General features: G+C 39.0%; 1 long non-coding RNA gene across 2 annotated transcripts in view; it reads left to right on the forward strand.

The window, feature by feature from the left end:
- Window positions 1-15,523, forward strand: part of LOC104910581 (uncharacterized) — an 83,912-nt gene that overhangs the window by 33,994 nt on the left and 34,395 nt on the right. Inside the window, exon 6 of one of the 2 annotated variants that reach the window (XR_014882994.1) lies at window positions 11,163-14,819. The exons of the other annotated variant lie outside the window; for it this stretch is intronic. This is a non-coding gene — a long non-coding RNA (uncharacterized LOC104910581). Of the gene's footprint in view, window positions 1-11,162; window positions 14,820-15,523 lie in introns of those variants that run through there. 2 annotated transcript variants of the gene reach the window in all.

Below are 15,523 nucleotides of genomic sequence, written 5' to 3' on the forward strand. Positions count from 1 at the left end.
AAGGGACAATGATGATTTAGAAATGGGTGAGTTGTCGGTAGGAAAAAAGAGTGAAATTTCAGGGAAATTTAGAGAGCAGCTAGTAGGCTTCTGGAGGACTCTACGAAGGTTCAGGTCTCCTCATTCTGTCCCGGAAAAAAGAGAAAATGTCTGAAGGCATGGTGGGGTTATCCGCTGCCATGGCACTTACCAGGGGAAGTGGCAGCTTTCTGAAACAAAAACCTCAGCCAGGGACCCCAGACCCTGACTTATTCTTTTCACTGCAAGTAGGTCAGTACCTCTTTTCAAACTCGGGAATGAGAACAATGAGAGTACAGCCAGCACTCAGACATCCTGGTCTTTAAATAAGGCCAACAGTGGGCTTGGTGACCGAGGCGCTCATTTAGGATTTGACCACTTCCTTGTGGAAATTCCCTCAAATCAACTCGGGTCTGTTGCTCCTGACTTGGACTGCTTTGATTTCATCCTGCATAGCAGTGAATCTCACATATCGTTCTTAAGATTCAGCTGCATTTCCAGCTTATTTCCCACCTGGCCCAAAATGTTAGAGGTAGATTCACAGGCAGGCACTGTCTGACTAGCATTGTCCCAGTGGCACAAAGCAAATATAAAGCAGGTCATAAAGACTTTGAAATTGAGTTTATGGTTGCTGCAATGTGCTAGTTACGTAGCCTTCAAGGTAGCAAGGAAATCAAACTACTGTCTTTTTCAAATGATATTCCACTAGAGGGTGTACGTACTTACTGCTTATCAATAATTGTCTTATTGTTTCTTTGGGTTCCTCTAATTCCCATCTGTCTGATGTTTCCATTTGTTGCTTCTAGGTTGATCCTGGAATTGCACATTTTTCATGGAAGGAGCTAATTACTACAGTGCTTTTACTGTGCTCTGGTGATCCATCATTTGCTTTTCTTTAGCTGCTTCAATGCAAATTGTCATAATTGTTATGACTGTGTGCCTGAAAGAAGGAATTATCATCTCAGATAAAAGAGAAATTCAGCACTTGGAGTTTGAGTCTAGAAATAATTTTACAGCTGTTTTGCACACACGAGTTTGAAACTCAGCCTTTGGTGGAAGATTCCAAGACAGGTCTCTCTCATTTGCAGTGGAGTAGTGGGACATACTACATATCTGCATAGTGCTCCTTCCAGACTGTTCTCCTATGGTGTGATGGTACGTGACATGCATATCACTGATTGTCCATGAGGTCAGAGGATTTGAAAGAACTCTTCCTTTCTCTAGTCTTAATATTCACCCTTACACCTGGTTGACCCTCTTTCATCCCACATGACTTTCAATTATTCCTGTAGGTGAAGTTATTTTGATATTTAGATACTTTGATATTTAGATACTTAGATATTTTGATATCAGAAACTCAGAACAAGGTTTTGTTCTCCCATCACCTCAGCTGATGTCTCATACACAAAAGAAACAGATTCTAGCATGTTTAGCCAAAAAATCCTGCAAGAGTTACCACAAGGCACATTAGAGAGACTGGATTTTGCATGTATTTACAATTCGGGACATAGTACACTTGTTATTTCTCTTGCTTGCCCTTCTCACTCCTCTAAAGGAGAAAGGCAGTTGCTAATGCAAAATTTTACTTCAGGTTTGTGGAAATCACGGAACAGTGAATAAAATGTGTTACAGGTTTTCTAAAAAGGCAGTTGTCTCTAGAAAGTGCTGATATGCCAAAAAAAAAAAAAAAAACCACAACCAAAACTGTTACTAAGAAGGAATGTATTCTAGTAAGATTTGGGAATGAAATTACATAATTGCTATTTTCTTTTTAACTCATTATATTACATGAACTTCTAAATGATAAAAAACATTAATTGACAAAACAATAATTTTGATTTCTAAATTTTGATCCAAGAATAGTTTCTATATTTCAAACTAATTCAAAATAGCTTTTTGACATTTAAAAATGTTTTACAGGATGGAAATCCCAACTTTTTATGTGACAGGATCATTTCAAAATGTAAGTTAATTTTGGATACGTAAAAGAAAATTTGGAGCACTTAGACTTTGTTTTGTTCCTTCAGCTGAAGTTTTCAAAACAAATGAAAAGACTAAAACACAAACTTTCTTTAATCAGAAAATAAAACAAAGACCACCTAAACCTCCAGCTTCACAATAAAGCTTTGAATTTTGTGTGTGTGATTTGTAGACCAGAAAAAAAAAAAAAAAAAGGGATTAGTCATTAAGTACAAACCTCACATACAATTTGAACGCAAACAAAACAGAAGCAACTTTAAGATCCGTGCTTTTTACCCCATCAGAACGTGATATGAGAGCCTGCTTCTCCACTCTACAAGTAGAGAAAACGAATAGATGATTAGAAATAACAGCTTCCAATGCATTAACAGCAAATAGAAAAACGCATCACAATGGGAAGCTCCACGTCAGAAGCATCAGTTTCCTTTGCTCATTGGTTGGCCTGGGACAACCTTTGAGGGAAAGCACTATAGAAATGTAAATGAGCATAAGGGAATGAAGATGGTGCATGAAAGTAGGGGAGAAAAACACACTGCAAATGATGTCAGGACTTTAGGATTAACTGATTCATCTTCTTGTTGGGATACAGTGGAGATGGATAGGAGAAGGCAGGAAGAAGTAATCTGCCTTAGGAGGCTACTTAATAGAATAATAGCTAAAGCAAAGAGATAATATATAGACGTAATTGTGAAATATAATCAGATTCCCATCAGCTTTATGCAATATTGTGTCTTGTGCATCCAAAGGTGAGTAAAAACAGGAGGGACAAGGACATTTTTAAAGAATACACTTTCCAGATGCTTTTCTTCTTCTTAGTCCTAACGTAACATGAATAATAAGGAATAAGGTTTTAGTTTGCTTGTTCTTTCGTCCACATTTCTTTTAAGTATCTAGTCTGTTTTGTGTCTAGAAAAGTTAGAGAAATCCAACTGTACTAGTTTCCCTTTGTTATCACAGCTGCCAGCAGTAGCCTTTATACTTTATTTTTTTTAATTTGAACAGTGTATGTGATAGAATAATATTACACAGTGAGAGTCACATCCTTCTATTCTGCCATTCAGCAACTAAGCCTAGAGCTTACACGGTGCTGATTCCTTTACTCACAAGATATAATACCTCACGCTTCTGTCACTGGTATTGGCTTTAGCAGGGTGAGGATTTATTTTGTATGCTGTCAGAAATCAGCCCTCCATTTGGAAACGTAGCCTATTTCATGACAAGAAACATTAAAAAAAATCTCAGGCTACGGTCTTAACCTGTGTAAGTCACTGAGATCCAGCAATTTTTAATGATGCTAGACCTATTTACACCAGAATCTGACTTCCAATTTTTAGTTGATTTCAAACTGCCTTTGGCAATTCACTGGTATAAAAAGAAAGATTAAACAAGAGATCTGTCATAGCACTGTATCTTCCTTCTAGTGTTAAACACAGTAGTGAAACTGAAAAGAGAATCCTGAATGTTGAGTTTCAGAAAAGAAAGTTTCCTAGGCTATTCAAATAACCTTTTTTTTCCAAAATAGAGGAAGTACTATTAAATTATAAATAAAGTTTCAAAGCAACTGTATAATTTGGTTGATTTTTCTCCACTTGTACTACCTTCCTTTTTCTTATGTCCTCATGTCATAGTCACCATTTACCTCCTGTAGCTTAAAAGATTCTGGCAATGTAGGAGTGTGATATTCACACTAATATGCTGTCCTCCACATCCTAGACTTGAGCAATATCTTCTGTGGCATCTCTATGTTTCTGGTTTTTTTTTTTTTTTTTTTTTTTTTTTTTTTTTTTTTAGTACTAAAGGGCTAGTTATTGTCTCCTTGATGGGCCCATGCTCAAGCTTGTAAAGAAAGGCCAACCATCTGTAAGCAACATTTTGCTTTTGTTTCAGAGCAACCCAGCACTGGCAAACAGCGTGAATGTGGATTACAGAGTAGTATTTCTGGTTTATTTATAAAACAAGCAACCTATGCTGTCTGCATTGTGGTAGCTGGGGAGAACGAGGTGGCTAGGCTTAAGTAAGAATTAAGCCCAGAGTTTTGAAGAATTGTCCCTTCTGTCAGGCTGCATTCTGTGGCCATAACCTGTTTCTGCATCTTATCGGGACAGTTACACACCCAGAAGTAATTTCAAGCAGCTGGAGATAAATATCTTGCTATGAAGCCTTAAAAAAAAAAAGTGACTAGGCTCAAGTTCTGCCGTCTGTTTAAGGAGATACAGGTTCATTTCCCACTGGAGACCAATAGGAAGCTGTCTCATGCAACAGCTCGATTTCTCTGTTCCCCCTTATGAAAGCTCTGTGTCTTTGGAGATATTTTGCATATCCGTAGGTGTTAGAATTTGGACAGCAAGACCTTTGTCTCTGTACAGTGAAACCATGGGGCTACTTCCATTATCTAAAGGGAAGGGCTACAAGAAAGTAATAAAGAAGGGGACAGACTCTTAAACAGGCTCTGTGGTGACAGGACAAAGAGAAATGGTTTTAAACTAAAGGAGGGGATGTTTAGATTGGATATAAGGAAAAACATTTGTTTGGTTTTTTTTTTTTTTTTTTTTTTTTTTTTTTTTTTTTTTACAATCAGGATAGTGAAGCACAGGAATGGGTTGCCCAAGAGGTGGTGGAAGCCCCATCCCTGGAGACATTCAAGGTCAAGCTAAATAGGGCTCTGAGCAACATGATGTAGTTGTGTCAGTCTTAGTTTCAGCTGGGATGGAACTGTTTTCTTCAGAATGCCTAGTATGATGTTATTATGCTTTGGTTCTAGGAGAAAAGCAATGTTGATAACACTGATGTTTATAGTTTAAGCACCATTGTACAGAGCCAAGTCTATATGCAGTGAAGGGCCCAAGGAGTAGGAGGGAACAGAATTGGGACAGCTGACTTAAACTGGCCAACATATTCCATACAATATCATGCAAAAGGAATTTTGAAGGGGGTGCTGGTTCATCTCTTTCTGCCACTTGGGGTGGGGGGCAATAGCTTGGCATTGGTTGCTTGGTGGTGAGCAATTGCTTGTGCATTACTTGTTACATACATTTTTATATATATATTATTATATATCGTAACTATTATCCTTTTCTCTATCTTAGTTTTATCTCAACTTGCAAGTTCTACTCCCTCCCCCTCATTCTTCCAGGTTAAACCACAACAATGTAGCTGTTCATTGCAGGGGAGCTGGACTAGATGGTCCTTAAGGATCCAACTCAAATTATTCTCTGATTCTATAATTCCCTGCAAAGGGACACAAAGAACAAAGAATGATCAAGGCAGTTATTTAGAGCTATTAAAAAAAAAAGCAAATAATGAATTTAGTTTGCAAATAGGGATGAGGAAAATAAACTGTGCGAGGAACAGGATTGTGCTTTTTTTCTCCGATTGGCATATAAAGGGGATAGAAGATGCTTGTTCACAGATAAAGATACACACATTCCCTGGAGCAGCCACATTTATTTTGTATTTACCCTACCTTCTTATATATCTGCTCTGCAGGTCTAGACAGCAGGGAATCATATGCCTCAATTGAAAGAAAGGAAAAATAATTGCTAGACATCCTTATCTGCTATAGTCAGTATCATCTTGTAGAAGACATTAGTAGTACTAGATAAGACTGAAAAATATTCTGAGTCTGAAAACGGAAAAAAGCAATTGAGAAAATTACAGTAGGAAATAAACTCTTGCAGATACAGTCTTCCTGTCCACTGACCTTCAAGAACATGAGATGTTGCAGACGATGTGGGAAGATCACTTATGCCACAATTCTTAGCTGAGGCAAATAAATTTACTGACTGCTTCCACATTTGGAAGGTTGGTGTTTTATGAAGCTTAGAATGACACAAATAGACAGACACACAGATGCGTAAGGGACCAAGGGAACTTAACTCATCACCTGGGGTCCAAGAGAGAAAGTAGGGAGGCGGACCAGGCCCTGTGAGAGCAGGGCAGCCAGCTGTTTTACCCATGTCCTTTTATAGCCACTTACTGGGGAGGAAATGCACAACCACCAGTCCACCAGAGAGCCTCACCAAAGGCTCCCTAATGTTCTGGAATCTCTCAGTGTGCAGATGCAGGGGAGTTGCCACCCTGAGGTCAGACTGACTAGAGGCAGAACAAAAGCAACAATTGAAAGCAGCGGTAGCTCAGCACAGTTTGCAGAATGAGCTGCATGATGTTTTTGAGAGTTATCACAAATTAAAGAGTCGACAGCTTGTTGGAAGAGGAGGTGGTGAATGACCATGTCATTCTGTTCCAGCTAGGAACAGAATATAGCTAGAAGGGAATTAGCTTGCTACTACCCAATAGAAGAAATGGGATGGGGAAAAAAAAAAAAAGATGAGATCTCCTTTTACAGTTTCACATTTAGAGCTTCTGACTTATCATTTGTCTGTACAATACTTAGAACAAAAGAGTGGTGGAGTTCAGAGCAGGGTCCATAAGTTTTAAAGGCAATAGAAAATTATGTTTTCTGTATCTGCCAGAAGCATGAAAGAAAACAATTCAGTGCTAAGCTTGATATCTCCTAGCCATGCCAATTTCTGGAAGACTTAAACAGAGAAGTCTTCCTGGTAAGCATCTTCCTGTTTTTCTCAGCAGCTTCAAATAATTTGTAAAGGTTTTCTGAAAGACATTCTGCTAGGTGGTATAGTCTTTGTTTTGACTGACCTCTATGACTTCCAGGAGTACAGCATCTAAAGATGACATAATATAGATTGGTATTTGTTGGCTGAGGAGATGTTGGAGGACCATTAAGAGGCAATAGCCTGTTAGTATGTTTCCTTCTCATATTTTTTTCCTTTTGTTGTTAGTGGTCCACATCAACCTCTTGGTTAATGGCTGGGATAGATTTCATTAATAGTCTCAGCATCAGCTGGGAATGTAGTTTACAGTATAAAATTAAATCCTCACTTGTATCTGTCGTTGCATTCTTGTTTCTGAAATAGGGATGAAGTGAACTATCGCTGTTCTTGGTAATCTGTCCTGTTCTTTCTGATATTGCCCAACCACAGAAAGAAGATGTAAAGGAAGGCATGTGGAAAATGAACAATGTAATCTAGATTTGTAGGAGCAGTTCTGGAAAAAGACAACATAAGGACAGATATTTTAGACTTGCACTAGGCTTGGCTGATCAATCAGTTTCAGTGTTTCTATTCATACGCTCTAATTTAGGTTTACAGGAATGGAGCATCTCTATTCTAATAACAATTAACACCTGGAATTTTTACATAGGCCCTGTGAATTTAAGAACACGTAGAAGAGTGCCAATGCATCTCCTGATGGGTAAGCGATCTTGGATCACAAGGATGGCTCAATAGCCTCCATGAGTGATTTACAGATAAGGGAACTAAATGGCTATAACCAGCATCTATATAAAAAAAATGAGCTGCTGTTTGGCTTTGATTCTGCCTCCTATACCAATGAATTGGTGCCTCCTGCTGCTGAACTAATGCATTAGACTTAGTCCATTGAAAATCATCTCACATTTCTGCTAGCAAAGGAATTCGTTAGGAGCCAGACTATGCTTGTTGCTTCTGTTTGGTAGCATCTTCCTGCTGGAAGAAGACTCAACAAAATCAGCAGGACTGCTCAAGGTGTTGACAGTAATACTAACAACTTTTTTAAAGCCTAGGTCAGCAAAAATCCTGAAACACTTAGAACTAAGACCACTTTGGAAAAACACTTAGCCTCTTTTTACTCTATCTAGTTTTGTAGTAATTGTGTGCATCAGAAAGGAAGCATGATTGGCACCTCACAGATGTGCCACATGGTTATTAAACTAATGTATTTTCTCAATAGTACTAAGAGACAGCTTCCTTCTTCAAATAATGAATGTAGCCTATTCAGTCTGAGATGGGATGTATCTATTCTTCTTGTAATTTGTAATGCTATTTTGAGCTCTATAAAACAGTCCAGGGAGAGCAAAGTACAGAGACCATGTACTGTAACTAAAGGCAGACTACAGCTGTATTCTGCTCACAAAGAAGTGAAGTTGCTACTGTCAGGTTCACAACAACACCAGGCAAAATATTTCACAGACATATCAATAATACAGAAAGAAGAGTCAAGAGTCAAACTCACCAAAACAGCGAAGGGGATTTCTGTTGATGCAGTACTCCACAGGAAACCATAGTAGCTGGCCCTTATATGAGCCCAGGGTAGCTCCACCTTGGGATTTACCCCTTATGGTCTATTGACACAAGCTGTACCTGTGTACAGGTGCAAGCAATTTGTCTGTATTCCCTAGGATAGTCGCACCTCTTCACCAGGTGCACAATCACTGGTTCAAGCCATGACTTAACAGTTCCTCAACAGGTTGTTCAGCCAGTTCTGTTAAAAAAAAAAAAAAAAAAAAAAAAAAAAAAGACTTTTGGGGAAAACCAGTCTTTTAATGTGGTTCAAATGGTTAGAGTTAAAAGAGGGGGAAACTCTGAAAGTGTTGAGATATTTTTCTAGCAGTTCTAGAGTAATATTACTACTTTGCAATAGATGCAGCAAGATGTCAATTCACCTGACTCAGTTTTATCAGTGCAAATGCAACAACACACTCTTTCCCCACCTAAGTTCCACATTGGCATGAGTTCCCTGGTATAAGATACATTTAAATGAAAAGATCTGCTATAGTCTCCCTAGCCTTGACATGCAGGAAGGAAGGTATTAATGAACTAAACTTGAGATTCTTGCTTTCTCTGTATAAATTGATTTATTCCAAGTTATTCCAGTAAAATAAATGTAAGAGTCGGAAAGTGAAAAACTTCTCAATATGGCTTCTCAGCCATAACCAAAGCTTGCTTTTTGTTTGTTTTTATTTTAGAAGTTAACTGTGAGAAAGAAAAGTGGAGTAGAATGAAATGAAATAATAGTGGGAGACTTGAGAAGAGGATCTTTCTTGAATTATTTTTTTCTCATTTATATAAAATATTGCTAATACAAATGAAAGGCAGTTGTTATTTGGCTGTTCAGTTATATGACTCATAGCATTGCTTTGTAAAATACAATCTGAAACATTAATAGAAAGTCACTAGCAAACAGTTTACAAAAGACTAAGGAAAAAAAGGGTAAGAAAAATGACATCTATCTTTTAGTAAGTCCCGAAACATGTTCCTATAGGCTACAGTGCAAATATTTCAAATGTGTAATGAGTAGGATGGCATTTCCCAAATTTAAAAGAGAAAAGAAATAGCCATCTTGGGAATCAAGCTGCAACACTTGCTTTTTCATCACCCTGATTTACAGTAGAAGGCCAAGGCTTATTTACTAGAAGTTTGAATTGAAATTTGGAACCTTTGTGCACCTCAGTGATGCTTTACTTCTTGCACAGGAGTAAGACTGTTGTATTTCTCAACAATGCCCACTGTTCTGTTTATTACAGAACTGATGGCTGAACTAGAAGTTAAAAGGAACCTAAAACAGCTGGGATCTCATTCTATAGCCTGTTACTAAGCTGACTGATAAAGAGTTTTAACAGCTAGCTTTAGAAAAAAATCTCTGTAGGTCCTCTGCTTATTTTTACCAGACTTACACAGATACACAGTGTGCTGTGATCACATCTGATAGCCAGCGTCTTGTCCGTCCTTATGGAGTTTGCAGTGAACCCCATTTTCTTTGCTAAGGCAGCACACAATTCTTCAGTTTCAAAGAAAAGTGCACACTTCTTTTCAACACCTAGCTTCCTTCTCCAAAGCAACAGTGTTCTGTGAAACACTAATGCACAAGTAGGTGGTGAGAGATAGAGATTGTGATCTCTGTTTCATGAGCCTAGTTGATGCACTCTTTAGAAATTTTCAAGTGGCTTATTTTCTTGATGAAATTGCTGTGGCTTGAAATAGTTCATGAAACTCAAGTGTAACCTGGGGTGTTTTCCCAAGGAGGGCAAAAATCAGGCTGATAGGACCCAGACCTTTCCTGTCAGCTGCAATGCAGACGCTGTTGTACAGTGTAACTTCTTGTCTTAGGATGCTATGGGAAGTGGAAAGGTGGTTTAGAAAGGCAGCAGAGGATGCTGTGGTAACTGTTAAATAGGATGGAGCAGACATAATCAACAGTTCAGAAAGTTCATAAACTTACGGCATCTGAGAAAAGCAATGCAAAGGGAAAAAACAGTTAAACCTTCCTTACTTCTGTTTTTTCCCTAACTATGGGCTTGGGACCCCTGTCAGAGAAGAGATCTTTGGTCTGAGCTAGTCGTGCTGGACTTAATGCACAAGGAAGTTCCTTTTCCTGAGAATTTTGTAACTGGGACAAAAAGCAATTTTGGTGACTTTGTGAAGTTTATTTTATTTCTTCAGCTTTTTAAGAAACTCATATCCTTCTTTCCATCAAAAGTTTCTTTCTCTCTTGAGCAGGACAGAAACCCCAAAAGAGCATGATCTTGGCTGAATAATAAGGATACAATGAAAAGTACTTTTCTCCTTCCCTTCTCTTCTCTCTCTTGCTCTCTCTCTCTCTGATTTCACTGATTTTTATGCTGACTATTCAGATCAACTGAAATGATTGAGATCAGACACCATCCAAACATCCCTGTTGTTGAGCCATAATGGCGCACAATCGGTTGGGTGAAAATAAAGAACTAGCTTCTGCAAACACTGCTGAGCTCCAGGTTATCAGTAGCCACATATAAATACCATCTTGAAAAGATTATGGAGCAGAGATACTAGCCATGCCTTATTACTTTGCCTAATAAACACTCTGTCTTGCCTTTGAACCTTCAATACAAAGCTGTCCCTTATGGATTTTGTGATTTAACCAGGCATTTCAAGCAGAGTGTTGAACTCTTTGCTGGGGAGACTATTTCAATACATTGTGTCTGCAGTATGGGTTGTTTTTACTCTTAATCTATTTTTGCACCTGTCCGGATCAAAGTAATCCTGAGAGAGATGTGACCTGCTTTCTTTTTCAAAGCCATGGGAACTGAATTGATGTGAGTTGCCCTGAGAGATGGTACTCATCATTTTGGTGCTACTAAAATCTTGTTTAAAAAGAAAAAGAAAAAGCTCTTTCAAAGTCTTCTCTATAGCTGCAAATAGGAGTACTATAGGACTGATGGGAGTGTATGTACCTTTCTGGGAGGTACCAGCACTCTATTCTCTCTTTCCCATCTTTGCTACTCTCTGCTTCAAACAGATTATCCTGACTTCTCTTTGGCTCACTTTGTCACCCACCTCTTGTTCTTTTAGGTTCACAGTGGTGTCAAACTGACTATACTGCAGTAAGCAGGCAGGAGAGCCTTCAGCACACACTCTCTATTCCTAGCTACAGTCTGCGGCCTCATGATCCTGCCTGCAGTCAAGAAGTACTCAGCTCCAGCACGTGAGGTGCTCACTCTGGAAAACACAGTTGTCACTCTTTCCATCCCCACAGTTTCGCCCTGAACATTACTTCTGGGCTGCCTCAAAAGAAGTATGGCCAGCAGATCAAAGCAGGTGATCCTGCCCCTCTAGTTTGTGCAGGTGAAGTCCTCAGTTCAGAAGAGACATCCAGAGTACATCCAGAGGAGTGCATCCAGAGGAGGGCCACAAAAATGATCCAAGGGATGGAACACCTGCTCTACAAGGACAGGCTGAGAAAGCTGGGGCAGTTCAGACTCAAGAAGAGATGGATCTGGGAAGACTTGAGAGCAACATCCCACAATCTAAAGGGCGGGCTATAAGAAAGAAAGGGACAGATTCTTCAGCAGGGTCTTTTGTGATAGCACAAGGGGAAATGGTTTCACACAAAAAGAAGAGAGATATAGTTTGGATATAAAGGAAAAGTTTTTTACAATAAGGATAGTGAAGCACTGGAATGGATTGCCCAAGAGGTGGTAGAAGCCCCATCCCCGGAGAAACTCAAGGCTTGATGAGTAGCTGTAGGTCTCCCTGTGACTTGCAGGGGAGTTGGACTAGATGATGTTTAAGGGTCTCTTCCAATTCAAACAATTAAATGATTCTATACTGTACCAAAGGGATTTCAATCAGCAGAGCTGATGGATTTTTTACCAGCTAGAAGGCAGCAGTGTGCTTATAGGTAGCTACAGATAGTTCCACCACCAGGAGGAGATAAAGATTCACTATTTTATTGTGACCTTGTCTTTGGACCACTTTGCTTAGTGCCTGTCAATTGGACTGGTAGTTAGCACCCACCTTTTAAGCAGAGTGAGAAGGGAGGATATGCTGCCAGACATGAAGCTTTGGACAAGTCTGGAAGTGGGCAGATTCTGAGTCCCTTCTGTAGCACATACTGTCTTGGTGGAGTTTCGAAACACGACTGAGTAGAGAGCTCATGTACATAATTAAGTGAAGAACAAAATACTTGTAGGATGTTCTCTGATCATTTCTCACCTATGCTAGAAGCTGCGTTTTTACTCTGTCAGCTTGCTAAGAAAACTCATAAATAGCTACTTAACAGTGTAATTTGTGCAGTTAGACAGTCAAGTGAATCATTGCCTATAGCCCTTTATTATAGTTTAGCTCTAGCTGGCTGCTCAGTACCACCCCACTTCACTCTCCCCAGGTGGGATGTGGGAGAGAATTGCAATGGTAAAAGTGTGAGAACTCGAGGATTGAGATGAAGTCAGTTTAGTAGATAAAGCAAAAGCCATGTGCACAAGCAAAGCGAAACTATGAATTGATTCACTGCTTCCCGTCAAAAGACAGATGTTCAGCCCCTTCCAGGAAAGGAGGGAACATCATGAATGAGTTTCTTGGAAAGACAAATGTCATCACTCTGAACATCCTTCTCTTCCTTTTTCTTTACCCCAGCTCTTATAACTAATGCCATATGGTATAGAATATCTCTTTGGTCTGTCTGGGTCATCTGTGTCCCCTCCCAGCTTTTTCTGTACCCCAGCTCTTGCTGGCAGGACAGCACAAGAAGTGAAAAAGCCCTTGGCTGTGTGTAAGCACTACTCTGTAACAACTAAAACACTGGTGTGTGGTGTGTACCACTATTTTCATCAAAGATCCAAGATCTTCAGTAGGGAAAATTAATTCTATCCCAGCCAAAACCATGACACTCTTAGCTAAACCTAAGCATTTCCAGTGTAGGTAAACCAGGAACTGCTCTAGTGTATACTCTAAGTGAGTAATTGCTAACCATGGTGGAGGTGGAGAACAGGTGGAGGAAAGCAACTGGGAACTGGATAAGCTGTCACTGACCTGCAAGTAGAGTGACAGTAGCATACATACAGGTGTGCTCCCAGCACTCAGGAAACCAAAACCAGAAGAGCAGTAGAACAGGTGCTAAACATTAGCACTGTTTGAAGAGTGGTAATGGGAGATGACCTCAGCTCTTTGCAAAGGAATCCAACACAGTTCACCTCCAGAAAAGCAGCAGCCATGTACCTCAACGTAGTAGGCTTTTCAAAAGGCCAGTGTTATTTTTCAGAGTGAAGTGGATTAATGATGTTTAGAATTAGGTCACTGACTGCCTAGGGAAATGTACCTTAACCTTTGATAACCCTCATTCTGGGAAGTAAATGTCAATTAAGGCTTATTTAAAGGTGGCTGACCTTTTTAACCTGCACTAGTGTGCGGAAGATGCAATTGATCTATGGAGAACCTAGGAAGATGTGCTTTGTTTATTTGGAGAAAAAGATTGCAGAGAAATTAACTCTTTGTGTTTTCTGAGGCTCACATGCCATTATAAGGCTCAATCAAAAACTGACTGCTCTTCCAAGTCATTAGGAAAATCAATAAATGGCATCTTCAGTAGAAGATCGCTAGAATCTAGTTAGGATATTAAATGAAAATTTCTCCTTGAGTTCTTCAGCAGCTTCATTTCTTCATTACACTCATTATTTCCAATGAGATTCAAGCATTCATTAATCTTACTTTCGATGGAAACTAAGCATCTTGAGAGTCATAGAACCATAGAATGGCTTGTGTTGGAAGGGACATTAAAGCTCATCCAGTTTCAAACCCCTGCTGTGCACAGGGTTGCCACCCATTGGATCACACTGCCCAGGGCCCTATGCAGTCTTACCAAGAACACTTCCAGGGATGGGGCAACCACACCATCTCCAGGCAACTCATTCTAGTGCTTTACTACTTTCTGAGTAAAGAACTTCCTCCTAATATCTAATCCATGTCTGTCCAACCTTTTGGCTTGCCTGAGCCACTGAGTGAACAGTGAATTGCCTTGGGTAACATACAAAATCTATAATAAATTTAATGTATTTAAGTAACAAGCTTATTTTTTATGTTTTTTTTTTAATTAAAACAAACAAACAAAAGAAATAAAGGTAGTGGGATTTTTTAACTTGTTTTTGTGAAACTGATGCATCAGTCTGATCCGATAGCAGCAGTTGCCATTCTTAGTGAGTTCTCAAGGTGTTCATCAGAGATTTTTGATGAAATATTACTCTTCCTGTGCTTCATTCTTGACATTAATTGTTCACAATTGTACAGACTGCCAAAAACTGATGACGTGAATAAGGTGTGGCTGTGAAGTGAGGCATACTTCTCTCTGGTAAGAGGGAGTCTGGTACAGAGACATGACAAAATCTTTCTTTGAGTTGAAGGTTTGATTGCAATTCTATAAATTCCACGGGAAAATGTTCAAGTAATATATCTATGCTGACTGAAAATGCAGTCACAATTACACAAAAAAATCATGATTTTTTTTTTAAGTCTTGAAACCTATTCTCAAATTTATTTATCAAAATGGAAAGTACAGCTGCATATTTTTCACTGTTGACAGGACTGCATTGAGCCAACGTATCAAAATACATGAAATTATTTGCCACAACTTGAGCTTGCCATAATTTGTTTCATTTCAAACACTGTTACGGGCTGAAACATAGCATAGATAGCTGCAGATTTTCACCTGAAGATGCATCTTTAACTCATTTAAATGAACAGACAAATCCACTGGAAGTGCTAAATCTGTGAGTTATTTTTAATCTTCATATTCTGGCACAAATTTTCCTTTTGATTCCATAAAGAACTTGATATCACTTTACAAATCATGAAGTATTTTCAGCATTTTACCCTGACTTATCTACTTTCCTTCCAAAAAGTAAATGATGACCCCATCAACATCCATACTTTTAAGGAACTCCTAAAATTGGTGATGATTCAGTCTCTTGGACTTTATGAAATTCACAGCTATGATGATGATTTGCATGACATTATCCATGTTTAAAGCTTTTGCACTCAAATGTTCTTGCTGCCTGATGCAGCGATATCTCATCAAACGTGAGTCACCAGTGGTTACTGCATCATCTTCTACTAATTTTCTAAGTACTTCTTTTTTGCCAATCATCACTGGGGCACCATCAGTAGCTATACCAGATATGCTAACAAAGACTAAAGAAAATCCCTTTAATGTATTTTTTCACTGCTTCATACTAATCATGAGATTTAGTTGCGTCTTTCAATGGCCATTTCTTCAGTGACATTAGATTTGTTATCAGTACCTCTAAGAAAATGGCAAATTGAGCCGTATCTGTAACGTCAGTACTTTCATCTATCGCCAAAACACAAAATTACAAATTAGCAGCTTTATCTTCCAAATTTCTTTCGATACATGTTCTTGTTTCTTCAGTTCACCTGGCTCC

This window comes from Meleagris gallopavo, chromosome 4 (genome assembly GCF_905368555.1).
Source record: "Meleagris gallopavo chromosome 4, MGAL_WU_HG_1.1, whole genome shotgun sequence".
Taxonomy (NCBI): Eukaryota; Metazoa; Chordata; class Aves; order Galliformes; family Phasianidae; genus Meleagris; species Meleagris gallopavo.